General features: G+C 39.6%; 1 protein-coding gene across 16 annotated transcripts in view; it reads right to left on the reverse strand.

Moving 5' to 3' along the window:
- The window catches only part of MYCBP2 (MYC binding protein 2), a 186,516-nt gene that overhangs the window by 159,355 nt on the left and 10,828 nt on the right, over positions 1-16,333 (reverse strand). The gene's annotated exons all lie outside the window — the stretch shown is intronic.

Here is a 16,333-nt window from a genome sequence, read left to right on the forward strand (position 1 = left end):
CTGAAAATAAGTGACAGTAAGAACCTGCACTTTCAGGTAACAGATTGGAAAGAAACTGAAAATCAAGAAAAAACCCCTCATTCCAACAACTTGGTTTAAATTCAATTTTTGAGGGATTAAAACCATATTCCTCACTACTCTCTCCCATACAGTATTCAGATTGCAAGAGTACACAAATCTTATAGGCAAGCAGTCAAATGATAGAATCTGAAGTTTGATCAAGGACCACCAGTCAGGAAATAAGCTTAAAGAAGCCCTGCAGCATAGCCCAGGAAAGCTGCCTGCTAGAAATGTCCAGACCTTTCCCATCTTCACCTTTTAAGAAGGAGGTACATTCCTCATCAAGACACTTTCTGCAGAACCAAGTCAGCTCACCACTATTCTTACAATAAACTAGCACCATTATCCTGGACTTAAGGAGAAGTGATTCAGTGAGGGGGAATCCCTCACTCTCTCCAGTAAATTAAAGCCTATGAAGAGAAGCTAGATGACCTCCTAAAGTTCCTTCAACAGTGAAGTTTCAATACTTAACAGCATACAATCCATTTAACATGTGGAGAGAAGAAAATTCATAGAACTTTTCATGTGCAAACTTCTATAATCAAACTCTGTAGTCTGTTTCACTATTTAGCTATTCTTACATTGGACAAGTTTTTCTTCCTTATTAGGAAGTTTAATGCAGCCAGTTCTTATTCATGTCAAATGTGAAAAACAGTACAGTCCCTTCTATTCTGTAGACATTTGTTCTCTGAACCAAATAACCTTTTGTGAAACTTTCACCCTAACTTGAATTGTAAAAATCCTGATTTTGGACAACTTCTGGGCCCTCTTGGTCAATACCACAAGTAAATTGCATTGACCAAGACTAAAATCAGTACTTAATATTGGCTGTTGAGAAGAGAAAAAAAAGATTACTTTAAATGCCTCCCAAGTCACACTTTCCACTGTATTCCAGGTATTATTTAGCAGCTTCACAACAGTATGACATGGCAGACCTATGTTATCCAGAGTAACTTGAAAATCTCTTCCTGCAAACCTTCAGACTGAGCTTCCAATACTCTTTTATCTAGTTGTGTTGTTAATTATGCCTTTTAAACACAGTACAATTTGCACTTGGTAGAGACAAGTTGATAAGTATTGCTTTTTTTTGTTAAAGGACAGTAATTTATGTTGCCAAGACATTTCAAATTTAGTCTTGCCTGCCAAAATCCTTGCAAACTCTCCAAATTTGTTACAGCCTGCAAACATTATAAGCACTTTTTCATCTTGTAAACATTTCACAGGACCAGTTCTGGTATTTTTGTACATGATTTTCCACACGTGAATTTAAGAATCCCAAAAAATTAGGCTTCATACAAACTCGTCTTTAAACTGGATTCATTTCCAAAGTGACAAAACTCCACCATCACCTTGCATCCCATACTGCTTTTGGCTGGGATACAGTTAATTTTCTTCCTAGTAGTTGGTACAAGGCTGTGCTTTGGTTTATGCTGAAAACAACATTGATAACACAGGAATGTTTTGGTTATTGCTGAGCAGTGCTTGCACAGCCCAAGGCCTTTTCTGCTTCTCACTCTGGAGGAGGCTGGGGGTGCACAAGAAGCTGGAAGGGAGCATGATCAGGACAGCTGACTTGACCTAGCCAAAGGGCTATTGCATACATATGATGTCCTCTCAGTATATAAACAGGGGAGGTGGTGGAGAGGGATGGATTGCTGTTCAGGCATCACTTATGCTGGGGGTGAGCAATTGCACCATGCATCATTTTTCTTGGGTTTTGTTTTTCTTAGTAGTAGCATTTTAAAATTATTATATTTTATCTTAGTTATTACATTGCTCTTAACTTAGGAGTTTTCCTTTCCAGTTCTTCTCCCCATATTATGGGAAGTGGCAGGGGATGAGTGAGCGAGCAGCTGCATGGAAATTAATTTCATTTGTCAGTGATACCTAGAAAATGTTTTCTCCAATTAGCAAGTAAAAATTAGCAATGGGCTTACTTCCTGTTTTAGATTCCAAGTGGTGGTGCTGTGACCTCTCTCGTTCACATATCAGCCATTAAAGATGTTGCAAGTGTAAACTTTTCCTAGTCACTCTGCTGTAGCAGCCATTACCTTCAGCAAGACTTCGGCTTGAACAATTTTTCACTTGTAAAAAACTTGGGTATTGAAATGCCATGTTGCAAATCCATACTTATCTCTGTTTTTTTCTTAAAACCTCAAGGATACTTAAATCCCAATGTTTTTGTTGGGAAGCATACTTGCCCCTCTATATTCAAATGAAACTTCAGAACTAGTAAGTGATAAAAAACCCCAAACTCATCAACACTATTTTCATCAACAGTTCTGAGCAACCTGCAATTACTATTCATAATACAAATGGTTAGAATTTATCTGCATGTAACATATAAAGATATAAATGGCTGTCTACAGTGTATGTTCTATACTATTAGGCCAAAGGGTTTCAATATTCAGATAGAAAGGCTAAAATATGGACAAGTATGTTCATGAAAAACAACTTTATGAAGATTATGAGTAATTTCCTTTTGGAAACCACATGTGTTAATTATAAGTCTTCCTCTTCTACTGGCTGAAGATTAACAAGACCTGATACAGCTTAGTTAGACTTTTTAGCTAAATTATTAATTATGGCTTTGGTTAACAATTGTAAATTGCTGTAAGCTGTCACTTGTAAAGCTCCAGAAACTCTTATGCTGACAACCTGCTTCCCATGGCAGAAGGCCCTTAGCCTTCCAACTTTTAACTCTGCTGTTTAGACCATTTAGTTCACACAAAACAAACACCGATTATCAGCAAATCTTAGGCAGGTTTTCTGCAAACTGCTTCAAGCTACTGTAACATTTGAGACTAAGTTAGCAGTTTTGAATTGGACCACAAAGGAAGTACAAGTCAAAGGAGTGCTGAACATGAAGATAACAAGAAAATACTTGTGGGAAATGGACTCAGAAGAGTGAGTGGTGCTATTACAGCCTTCACAGAAAAATCTGTTGAGAATAAAAGCAAAGATCTAAAATGTTCAACCCTGGATAACGGAATAATTGTCTCAAAACAAACATGAAAAAAAAAGAGGGGGGGAGGGGCAACTGACTGCTAGACATTTTAAAATAGGTTAAATAGCTGTTAAATGACATGACTGCCACTTCTATTCAGCTTTGTGGCACCTGTAGTAGAAAGAAGTAAAAGACTGCTTAGTTGTTTTATTTTCAAACCAGAAGCTAGTATTTGCTGCATTATTAGGGGGACACTCTTCACTTCTCTCAACACCATTGTTCTTACTCTGCTCAAAGAGCCAAGGAAATGCAAATGGAGCATCTTTCCTCAAAGTCATGACAGTCCTTGTATTTGAGAATTAAGCTTTATGTGTTGAGTGTCAGTCTCCTCCAATGTTGTTACTGAATTACTCAGTATGGGTTAACATTATGTTAACCTTTAGGTTAATGGCATCACGCCTGTATAAGCTCTTTTAGGCTGTATGTTATATTAACGGTGTCAGTGGCAAGTAGAAAAAATATTATTCTGTCTCTGCTGTTATTCAACCTTTGCTTCTATCTGAAATGTGTTACAAAAGGTCATGGTAGCTAGCACAGCATTAAAATCACAGAATCGCAGAATCACAGAATGTTAGGAGGTGGAAGAGACCTTTAGAGATCATCTAGTCCAATTCCCCTTCAGAAGCAAGTTCACCTAGATCAGGTCACACAGGAACATGTCCAGGCAGGTCAAACAAGGAGCAGCGAACATTTGCTTCTGAACAGCCAAAAGTGAAATCTCAATCTGAAATTGTTAAGGAGCCTGTAACTGCAACCTATTATCACTCATGTAGTCACCACATCTCTTGAGTCTTTCATCACAGCACTGAGTTCCTTAAAAAGCTCTGACTCTACCAATACATTTTATTCAAGGGCAGTGATATGCAAGTACTGACGTGCAGACAGTGGTTGAAACATAATGTTTCCTCCACTCTTTTCCTCTGCTGACCTATGTTCAATAACAGTGCAAGATCAGCAATACTCATTTTTATGGGCAGAAACCATATAACAACTAGCATGAGTTGGCAGCTTTATTTGTAGAGGTGTATTACTGTCATAAAGGATCTACAAATTACAAAACACATTCAGCTACATGATGGAATTTCATGTTTGCCATAAAGGTAGTGGAACAACAGGAAGACTAATTGCTTGAAAGCAGTTACGACGTCAGTTGCAGTGACCCACCTTTTCTACTTGAAGCTCAACAAACTGTCAAGGGAATACTTGATTAGTAAAAGTCTATATGATTTTGTGATTTTCGTTTAGAATAAGCATATTACAATATCTGATTGCCAGTTTTTCTGACTTTTCTTTACTATCATCCAATAGCACACAGAAGCACTGCTACTCCTAAGTCCCCTAAGTACTATAGTACCTAAGTACTACAGACTTATTTACAAAAGGTAGATGGGACAGACTACTTTGAGTAAATAGAACTGTATCAACACAGAATGACCGCCCAGAAAATGTGATGACTTCATTATTCTCTCTTTTTAGTCTCTGAGGAAGTATTATACTTCAAATGAAGTAGCAAATACAGTAATTTTCACTTTATACCATTTAGTTTGATGATTTTCCTTTACTTTCCCACATCCAAACTTTAGCAGAACTTTTATCAATTGTCAGAGATTGTCCTTTTTGTGATTGACAGAGCTGATGGGCTAGGATTAGAGAGCAGATCAATATTGTTTTGATTGTCTGCTACACATAGGCTGATTAGGAAGAAGAGGTCTGCAAGAAACCTCACATTCACTGGCCCTGGTTCTTATGCAAACTAGGGGATGTTAACTATCCCAGTATCTCCTGTAAAGGAACACAGCAGGGCACAAGCAATGCAGGATGTTTCTAGAGCAAAGGGATGGTAATTTCATGACACAGGTGATTGATAGGTCAATGAAGGCAGGCATTTTGCTGGGTTTGACATAAACAAGGAAGGGGCAGTCATGGATGCTGTGAAAATACAGGTAAGTTCAAGAACCTGAAAAAACAGATCAAGACAAAAGCAGGACCACAACTGTAGACTTCAGAAGCACAGGTTTTGGTCTGTTCGGCAACCTACTTTGGAGAGTCTCACGGGAAACACTCCCCTGGAGAGAAAGGGGTGCAGAAGAGCTGGATGTCTTTCAAGGATCAATTCCAAGCTCAAGAACCATGTGTTCACACATGCAGAAGTCAAACAAAGGAGATAAGAGGCCTATGTGGATGACCAAGGAGCTCCTGACAAAGCCTAAGCATAAAAAAAGCAGCATACAAGAAGTGGAAGCATAGAAGCATTACCCAGGAGAAATACAGAGACACTAAGTGTGCTTATGAGTGACACTAGCCATCTATGTGTTTTCAGGTAAAACTAGCTTTCGGCAATGCCATGTCTCTAAGAAGAGAAAATGTCGGATTAATGATGTCCTACCTTCAGTGAAGGAAGTTCAAGTTTGAGAATATTACATAAATAAGTCAAAGAGTTCTGACAAAACACACCAACAAGTGCTGAGGGAGGTGGTGATGATACTTCAAGGTCACTCTCAGCCTTTGAAAGGTTGCAGTAATTAGCATAGGTTCCTCAGAAATGGAAGAAAATGACATTCCTGTCTTCAAGAAGGGAGAGGAAAGACCAGGGAATCTGAACATACAAAGCACAAGATGCTGATAGTGAATGGATTTATGAAGAGCAAATTATGCTTGACTACCCTGGCAGCCTTCTACAACAAGAAGGCTGGCTTAGTGTATGACTGAAGAGCAGTGGATTTTCTTTATTTTCACTTTAGTAAGGCTTTTGACACTGTCAGTCATAGCACCCCTATGCATAAACTGATGAAGCAGAAGACAATTGGACAGAAAACAAGGCAAATCACTATGGTCAAAGGATTGTGAATGATGGGACTGTCATGGTTTTGCATGGAGCCATTTTTGGTAATGGAGAAGGGGCTGTAAAGATGACTCCTGTAAGAAGTTGCTCAAAACTCTCCACAGCTCTAAGCCAGACCCATTTCTGAGGCTGAGCCAATTAGATGTCTCCATAATCACTTTTTAAGAAGAAACCAGAAGAGGAGGGTTCTTCCTGTTCCTTCTTTTCCAGCTGGTGGTAGTGCAAGGAGTTGGAAGAGACAGAGAAGCAACCATGTAGACCCCATGGCCAGTGAGGGAAAAGAAGAGGAGGTGTGCAGAAGCAGAGACTCCCCTGCATCCTGTGGAGAGGACTGGTGAAGCAGAGATTTGTTTGCACTTCGTAAAAGACCCCATGCTAAGGCCAGTGACTATACCCAGAGGAGGCCATGTCACATGGGACGGACCCCGTATTTGCAGAAGCCAGGTTACAGATAATACAAAAGCTGGAGGAACAGTTGATAAACCAGAGGGTTATGCTGCCATTCAGAAGGGCCTCAACAGACTGAAGAAATCGGCCACCAGTAATCTCACAAAGTTTAGCAAAGGGAAAATAAAAGTCCTGCATGTGAGGATGAACAGCCTCAGGCACTGACAGACTGATTGTCAGTTGACTGGGAAGTAGCTTTACAGAAAAAGATCTATGGGTCTTCATGGTGGATATATTGAACACAAGCTTATAATACTGCTCCTGAAGAAAAGAAGGCAGTCTCCCCACTTGGGTTAGGAAAACCATTGTCAGCAGGTTGAAGGAGTTGATTCAGACTCTACACATCACTGACAACACTACATTTAAAGTACTGTGACCAGTTTGGGACTCCCCACTACAAGAGGTTTGCTGACTGGAAGAAATCCTGAGAAGGGCCATTAAGATGCTTAAGAGACTGAAGTATCCATCATACAAAAAGAAAATAACCAAGCAGACATTATTCAGCTGGGAAAATAGAAAACTCGAGGAGTGGAATTTTCTTAGTGTGAATATATGCCCAATGGGACAGAGAAAGGAACCAGACTGTTATGAGCAACACCCAATGACAGGATGAGACACAATGGCAAAAAACTGAAATAGAAAAAGTTACATTTAAATATAAAAACTGTAAGAGTGATCAAACCCTGGAACAGGGTGCTCTGAGAAGCTATAGATTCTCCATCCTAAAGATAATCAAAATTAAACCAAACAACATCCAGAACAACCTACTTGGGCTGATCTTACTTTGAGCAGGAAGGTCAAACTAGACAGTCTCCAAAAATACCTTCTAATTGCAACTATTCAGTGTTTGTTTATATACTAAAGTAAAATTTGACTGCACAATAAATGTACTTGTAAATTGCTGAAAGCTTTTTTTCTCAATTCCAGTTTAGCATTTTTCCTGGTGTTATGCCATATTTCTGATTATGCTTCCAAGTAGAGACATACTGAGCTTTTCATCTGTTCACCATCTGGATCAGCAAAATATAAAGCAAATTCAAGCAAAAGAGCAGATTTCTCTGGGAATTAGTCAGTATAATCAAATGTACAATACTACATAAAGGTAACAAGAGTTGAAAGCCACTCTACCACACTTACAGTGTATGCCTGCCTTAAGCTAAGCCAGTTACCAAACCAATTCATATTTTGTTGGATATAACCAGTGCTCAAGGGGATACTACGAAGTGAATGACAAAGAACATGCTTACATACAACAATCTAGAGTTTCTCTGTATAGGTGGATCTAAACACTGTGTACATAGTCTTTTACAAGACTTTTCCAGTGGTACAGAAAACTTGTGCACGTCCCTATACAATTTAAATTAAATTTTGACAAGTGGAACATACTCTAGAATCATTAAAAACAGTGTCTGAAAAGGATCCTGAAAGGTCATTCCCTGGTCCAGCACAGGACTAGGTAAATTCCACTACATTCCCAAGAGACGTTTTCCCTGTGGAAATAACTAAACACTGTCAATGGTAACACTTTTTTTTTTTTTTCAGTTATTTCAGGTCTGAGGAGAAGAAAAAGTCTTCTGTCAACTAAGTTGTCTCAGTTCCTTCAGCTTAAATCACAAATAATTTACATCACTGACATCTAATGTTACTATTAGCTCATATTCATAGCTAGTCCTTGTTGAGAAAACAAAAAAATAAACTCAAAATAAAAAGTTGGGTGTATAGGGGAAGAGACAAAAAAACCCACTGGAATTGCAAAGGTTAAGAATTACTTTGGGTTCCGTACACAAAAGAATATCTCATGCATTTTGAAAAGAAATCCTGAAACTCTGCAACAGCATGACACTGATGAACCACATTCACTTTATAATTCTATACAACATCTTGTAGAGCCTGTTATAAGGAGCTTCAACCTTCACTTTTATTCAGTTATTTTTATGTTTGTGCTTACTGGTTGTTTGGGGTTTTTTTTTAAGCTAAGAATTTTCTGGGATTATTCTCTTGAGTATACTTGTTATCCTTCCCAGTTCTGTGTTCTCTATGAACTTTTTCATCTGCAATCTCAATCCCAACACTGGAGCTGCTGATAACAGTGCAACTGAGAAGTTCAGGACCCGGGACAGATCCAAGATGCAGAACAGGAGCTCCCAGCCCTGCGGGAACGCTTGCCCCTCTGCAGCGAGCCGTGCTGCAGCACCTCTCTGCCCTGCTCTTCTCTCTAGCTTCACATCCTCCTTATAGTTTGTCTAGAGCAGGGGTAGTCAAATTGACATCTGGAACGCAGCACACTCAAAATGTCCACTTGAAGCGGGCTACAGCCCAGCCAACAAGATGACAGGGACAACATCAGCTTTTCTCACTTGTGTCTGCTTGAAGATTAACCCATACTTCTTGGTGCGGGCCCAAGGCTGGAAACAGAGCTCCAGTGTACTCCTAGATGATCTGTAGTAACAAGATATTCTTATGTTTGGTTCAGTTCAGAGCATGCTCTGAGTTGAAGTACAGACTATGTGGTACTGAGTCCAAACTGAATCACCATTTTAGAATCATTTCATTTTAGAACAAGCTTATCACTTAAGATTTCTATTGGTGAAATGCGAATTATTTTCCATAATTTTTTAAAAATGAGTTTTAGACAAGTGACAATAGTGTCCAAGTATTAAATTTCTCAGACAAGGCTCATGAGAAATCCATTTTGTGTCTAATTTATCATCGTAATTTATATTACATTTAATTATTCTAGTACTTTTAGAAATGCAATCAACAGAAACCGTACTACAGTACTGTGACTATTTTTTATTCAGGCACTGTTTACCCAATTTGCTTTATATCAGTCTTCTAGAACCTTATATCTGCTATGAATTCTCCAAGCTAATTCCAAATAGCTCTAAAATTGCCTCAGCTAGGTTTTTTTTTTTTCAAACACTCTAAACAATTTCATCATACTTGTGAAAATATCTAACTACTTTCTATCCTGTTCTTTCTCTAGTCATGTCTCATCACTGGTTGCAACTGTTTTATCTTAAAGGCAGAGATACCTTTTTTATTGGATCTGCATCAGTTTTCAGTCATGCAAAAAAACAGGAGGTACTCTTCTGAATAACTACAACAATGTGCATTTTGAGGATTTTTACTTATCTTCTGTAAGCAAATAATCTGACACAAGAGCCACTCTGGAGAGATGTTAAAGCAATCACAACCTCTGCCAGACTTCCCTGTCTCCCATGCCATTTTTTCCATCCTCCAAAGTGCTCAAGAACAGCTGTTAATTTGTAATCTATCTTCAAGATGTCTTAATATCAAATACAATAATGAACAACCACAGCTGATAAATACCAGTACACTTATCAGCAAGAAACTTATTATTCACTGACTTGTAGCTGCAAAAGTTTAGCAAGATGGGCTTCAAAATATAGTAAAGGAAATACTAAAGAAAAAAGGGTTATCAAGGCTGAACAGAAGATATGAAGTGATCTCAAAATTAGGGGACCTTATTTCTTCCCTTATTTTACGAAATAAATTGTTTTTTAATCTTATTTTACAGAACATCTAGACTTGCTGTTAGTAACTGGAAAGCATCTGGCAAACATAAAGCCTAAGGAAAAACAGAGGGAAAGTTCAACAAAAGCTTAAGAAAAACAAGCAATGGCTTGCCCCAGGAAGCTGACAATAAGAAATAAAAGAAGTGGGCAGAATGATAAGTCTAACCAGTAGATGGAGAAGAGGTTTTATGACCAGAGAACTAAACAGCAAGAAAATATGTGGAGCCTAGATGTTGGCAAGGAGATGAAGAGGTGGCAGTGACAAAATACCAACACTGAATATTGTAAAATGTATAAAAGTTGATGCTTGTCTTGTATACTTCCTGTTTTGGTACCTCTTCACATTAACAGAAGCTATACTCCAGAAGTCTTACCTCTAAAAACTGCAGGAATACTTTTTCTTCAAAGCAACTACTTCTCTTAAGAGTTTCCATGTACAAAACCACTCATATTTAGCTATGCTTTAAGTGTCCTTCCAATGAAAATTCCCTTTTATTTCTCCAACCTCAATGTGATCTCTACCCTACTTTTAGTTCAGTTGCCAAGAATATTACCAATGACAAAAATACCTCATAACACGCCCCATAAGGCAACTCAAACAACTTCTCTAATCAAAATCATAGAATGGCAGGTATTGGAAGGGACCTTTAGAGACCATCTAGTCCAACCCCCCTACAGAAGCAGGTTCACCTAGACACGTTCTACCAAGTTGCCACGCAGAATGTGTCACTGAAGTATAGGTGCTTCAAGATTACATCTGTAACTATAAAATGAAAGATGCTCAACAAACGGCTAGGTCCAATCTATACTGCTTCACTCATAATTCTGTCCTTAGCTCACTTGTGGGTTACTCCACCTAACTGTCTCCAACACACATTTACTAATTAGTGTGAAAGTGGCTCAAGTCATCTGGAACCAGGAACTGTTTCACCATGTTTAGAGGCTCCCCTGAAGTATCCTACGAGTGGAATTTCATAGCGTTCCTTTCTGCCTTTGCAGACACCTCCCTTTGATGACTAAGTAGCCACTACTATCCAGTAGACTTTCAACCATGGGAACAGTGTCAGTAGACTGCAAGAATAATGGAGGAAAATAAATACCACTGAAAAAAAACCCCAATATGTTCTTGTCTTGATAAACAAAAGGTCTGTTTACAAACAATAGTTCCAAAAGCATTTTAATGCTTCAAATTTCCTATCTCTTACAATACTACCTATCACATTTCCTAAAGGATTTGCCAAAATATAGTTGAGGGAAACAAAATACATGTATATTGAACTGAAACCTGGTGCATAAATATGTCTCAAAAATACATCTAAGTTCTCTCAGTGTAATGAAAAACTAAGTATTAGCAAGATTTATGAAATACACATGTGCCCACAAAGTATGTATGTCATATGCTTCCATCACAATCTGATCCAAAGTTTTACCTTACAAATAGAAATAGAGAAAAAAAAAATCCAAGAACATATCTTTCTGAAGAAATACCCTCATCTAAATCCTCTCACAGTATCTTGGCAGAAAAAAGAAATCCACAGAATTCTTCAGAAAAAAAGCCTTTTGCTAACTGGTTAGTGTCCCTGCGTTTTAGAATTGCCTCTGCTGAGGGAACACTTGCTCTATAAAGTACTTCACGAAAAAATACTTCCATAAAATAGTTGCTTGACCTTCCTTTCCTATTTGCACAGTTGCAAGCAGAGTAGGAAAAGGAAAAGTTACTGCTTCTGCCAAAATCACAGCAAAGTAGCTTAGTTCCAGGATAGCTGGCTCACAGACCATATTTTTGCCTGTTGTGATACATTGGATGATTGAATATTACATTTGCTACCAAAACAAAACAAAATTGGAAGACAGGCTGTGGAAGAGGAAAGCTAGCATTTTTGGAGTAATATCCCCAAAGTGGGGACTAATTGCCACTAGACTCCCTCTCACTATCCCAGCAAGACTCTAATACATAAAAGACCTTAAAACAGCTTAAAAATACTCTAAGTATTAATTGACTTACATTCGGATCTTGCTACCATGAAACTCTTCCTAAAAAAAGGTTAGGATAAAAATGTAGCTTTAACTTATTTAAAACTGCAACAGTTAACCTTTTCAGTTCCCCTTATATTCCCTTTACTTCTACTGAGCTATAGCATCGAAGTGTGTACATGTACCGTATGGGATGTGGTGAGAAACAGTGAAAAAGGATGAGGAAAAGGCTTTTAAGTATTTGACATCGGCCTCTGTCTTTAACAGTAACGTGTTCTCCACGTACTCAGTCCCCTGAGCTGAAGGACAGGGATGGGGAGTAGAATGAAGGACCCATAACCCGAGGGAAAATGGTTAGTGACCTGCAGAAACATACAGGTCTACAGGGCTGGATGAGATCCACCCAAGGGTACTGAGGGGAGCTAGTGGAAGCATTCACAAAGCCACTTTCAACCATTTAAAGGGGCTGGCTAACCAGGGAGGTCCCAGTAGACTTGAGGTTAGCAAATGTGACATCCATTTACAAGAAGGGCTGGAAAGAGGATCCTGGGAACTACAGGCCTGTCAGTCTGATCTTACTGCCAGGGAAGGTCAGATGAAGCAGATCATCTTGAGTGCCATCACATATCACACATGGGACAACCAGCTGATCAGGCCCAGTCAGCACAAACTTATGAAAGACAGGTCTTGCTTCACTAACCTCATCTTTCCCACTTAGTGGATATGGCAAAGGCTGTGGATATTGTTTACCTAGACTTTAGTAAAGCTTTTGAATAGTGTTTTTCACAGCATTCTCCTTGAGAAACTGGCTGCCCATGGCTTAGACAGGTGTACTCCTCATTGGTTGGAAGACTGGCTGCATCACTGTGCCCAGAAAGTGGTGGCGAATGGAGTTAAATCCCAGTTGGCAGCCAGTCACCAGTGGTGTTCCCCAGGGCTCAGTGTTGGTGCCTGTTCTAGTTAACATCTTTATCAACGATCTGGATGAGGGGATCAAGCGCATCCTCAGTAAGTTTGCAGACAACACCAAGCTTGTTAGGAATGCTGATCTGCTTGAGGGCAGGAAGGCTCTACAGAGGGACACAGACAGGCTGGAGTGATGGCCTGAGGCCAACTGTATGAGGTTCAACAAGGCCAAATGCTGGGTCCTGAACTTGGGCCACAACAACCACGCTACAGGCTAGGAGATGTGTGGCTGAAAAGTTGTCTGGTAGAGAAGGACCTGGAGGTGTTAGTCAACAGCCAGTTGAACATGAACCAACAGTGTGCCTAAGTGGTCAAGAAGGCCAATGGCTTCCTGGCTTGTATTAGAAATACTTTGTCCAGCAGGACCAGAGAAGCAATTGCCCCCTTATACTTGGTGCTGGTGACGCTGCACCTCAAATATTGTGTTCAGTTCTGGGCCTCTCACTCCAAGAAGGTCATTGAGGTGCTGGAGCATGTCTAGAGATGGGCAACGAAGCTGGTGAAAGGTCTGGAGCACAAGTCTTACGAGAAGTGCACGAGGGGAGATCTTGTCACTGCATACAACCATCTGAAAGAAAGTTATAACAAGCTGGGTGTTGGTCTCTCATCCTATTGCTGCTTAGTCGGGAAGATGGAAAACAGCCTCAAGTTGCGCCAGGGGAGGTTTAGATTGGATACCAGGAAAAGGGTTATCAAACATTGGAACAAGCTGCTCAGGGAAGTCATTGAATCATCATTCCTAGAGGTGTTCAAAAGATGCATAGATGTGGGGCTTAGGGACATGGTTTAATAGTGGACACAGCAGTGCTGGGTTAAGGGTTGGACTTGTCTTCTACAACCTAAATTATTCCATAATTCTATGTTTCCAGTAATGCAAGAATTGCATCTTAAAACACAACTCTGCTGCATGAACTGTTCAGCACTCTGTGTGTTTGTTTCCTGTGACATCTCCTGTCAGAAGACTGATAAACCTCATATAGATCCTATTTCCTTGTGGTATATTTTCCTAATATTTATAGAACCACAGAACCATTCAGGTCCGAAGGAACCTCTTGAGGTAATACTTTTTTACTGTGAGAGTGACTAAGCACTGGCGCAGGTTCCCTAGCACAGTTGTGGAGTCTTCATCCTTGCTGATATTCGAAAACCACAGTCCTGGGTAACTGGCTCCATGTGGCCCTGCTTAAGGAGGTGGGGTGGACCACATGAACTCTGGTAGACCCTCCTAATCTCAACCATTCAACAGTTCTGCAACTAGTTCTATAAAACCTGATCAAGCAGGGCCAGACAAACTAGGTTACCAAGTACTACATGCAAATGGATTTGTAATACCTCCAAGGAAATATTAAACCTCTCTCGACAACTTGTGCCAGTGTTTTACCTCTCCCACAGTGAAGAAGTGCTTTCTTAAAAGCACTGGAAATTCATGATTTTTAATTTCTGTCCATTACCCCTGTCCTGACAGTAGGCACTAGTGAGGAAAGTCTGGTTCCCTCTTCTTCATTCCCTCCCTACGTTGGCAAGATCTCCAATAAGCCTTCTCTCTTCCAAGTTGAACAATTCCAGCTCTCTCAGCCTGTTCTTACAGGAGAACTACTCCATATCCTTAATCACCTTGGTGGAACTGCACTGGACTCTCTCTAGTGTGTGTCTCCTGTACTGGTAAGTCCAGAATTGGACACACCAGATATAGCCATGCTGAGCAGAGAGCATCACCTTCAGTCTGCTGGTAACATTCCTCTTAACCCAGCACAGGAGGCTGCCTGCCTTCTTTGCCATGGCAGTGGTTCACAGTCAGATTGTTATCCACCAACACATCGAGCTACTTCTCTGCAGAGCTGTCTTCCAGCTGGTCAGCATCCCTGGGGTTATTTCTCTCCAAATTCAGGATTCTGTGCTTCCCCTTGTTGCACCTCATAATATTCAACCCCAGTTCAGCTTTCCAGACTGTCCAGAACCCTCTGAATGGAAATACAACCATATGATGTATGAGCAACTCCACCCAGTTTTGCATCATCTGTGAACTTGCTGGAAACACACTCCCTCCCAGCATTCAGGTTATCAATGAAGATGCTAAACAATATATTGTCCCTAAGGGACATTACTGATGACATTTTTCCAGCTGGACTTTGTGCCACTGATCATAAACCTCTCAGCCCAGTCATTCAGACAGTCTCAATCTACTTCACAGTCCACTTATGCAATCCATACTTTGTTAGCCTAGGGACGCTATGAAAAACAGTGTCAAAGTCTTACTCAAATAAAAGTAAATTACATCCACTGCTCTCCCTGCCCTGAAGGTGGCTGTCGATTGTCTACTGTTACTGACAGCTACCAGGATCATTCTAATTTTTCATCAAGGGCTACAGATTTTTTTAAGGTGCTCAGCAATAAGAATTTTTAGGAAGAAAACTACTCACCTTCATAGGCAGATCTGAAAGCAACTGAGCAGCAGAACCAATGTCTTCCCCAAATAATAAAAGCTTATTTTTTTACTGTCACCAATTACAGTATTATCCTCAGACGCCCCCAAATATTTTAAATTATTGATACAGTCTTCATTTAGTAAGCCTAAGACCCAACACTGGCGGAACAATTTTTAGTGAAGTGGGCAGTAGCTCAACAGTCATGTGCATGCCCTCTAACTCATTACCAGCTTACACATTATCTTCTCTAAGTTACCAGTCAAGCCTTCTGAAGTGAATTTTCATCCATGCCAATATAAGAGGCAAGTCAGGGCTTAGGCATTATATATACAAATGGAAAAATCGTCAACAGCCCACCACCTAAATCCGTAAATCAGGGGAAGGAACGTCAACTGCAATCCAATTAAGAGAGACTTAGAGGAAAACAAATGCAAACTAGCTGGACAGGCTATATTAGGCTTCTAAGGCATCTGAGAAGAAAAGGTTAAGAAAACTCAGAAAAAAAGGAGACTGATGGATCTGACAGAACAGTGCCTGAAGAAGAATATAGATACATATATTTAGATATCAAAAGTCTGGAAAATAGGTAAAAGCCACATTACTATAGTCTGAAACTTCTTGCTGCAGCTCTGATCTGGAAGAGGCCATCTTACTACTTCAAAATGTTACCATTTGAGAGATAAACTGTACTAACTTAGAACTATTTCGCAAGCCTGTGACATCAAACCGTATTATCTTTACTATCATATTAAGTTTTTTTAATAATTAGCTTTCCTAAAAGAACCCATACCACTAATTTTTTTTTCTTAATAAAGAAGTTATTCCAGTTGCTGGAATATCCTTTCTAAGTTCTCTCCAACACAACCTGAAATGTAAACACTGCTAGTTCTATAAATGAAATTAAACCCCAACTATCCAAGTCAAAAGGATCTGATTTTCATTTAACCATGACAAAAGGGTCAAAGTACAAAGCAGTATCTATATCTCTTCTATAACTGAAAAGGCTCCTTAAAAAGTGTTAAGTCTCTCTCAGATAAAGAAAGAGAACATACGAGAAAGTACGCTACAAAAT

This window comes from Colius striatus, chromosome 1 (genome assembly GCF_028858725.1).
Source record: "Colius striatus isolate bColStr4 chromosome 1, bColStr4.1.hap1, whole genome shotgun sequence".
NCBI lineage: Eukaryota > Metazoa > Chordata > Aves > Coliiformes > Coliidae > Colius > Colius striatus.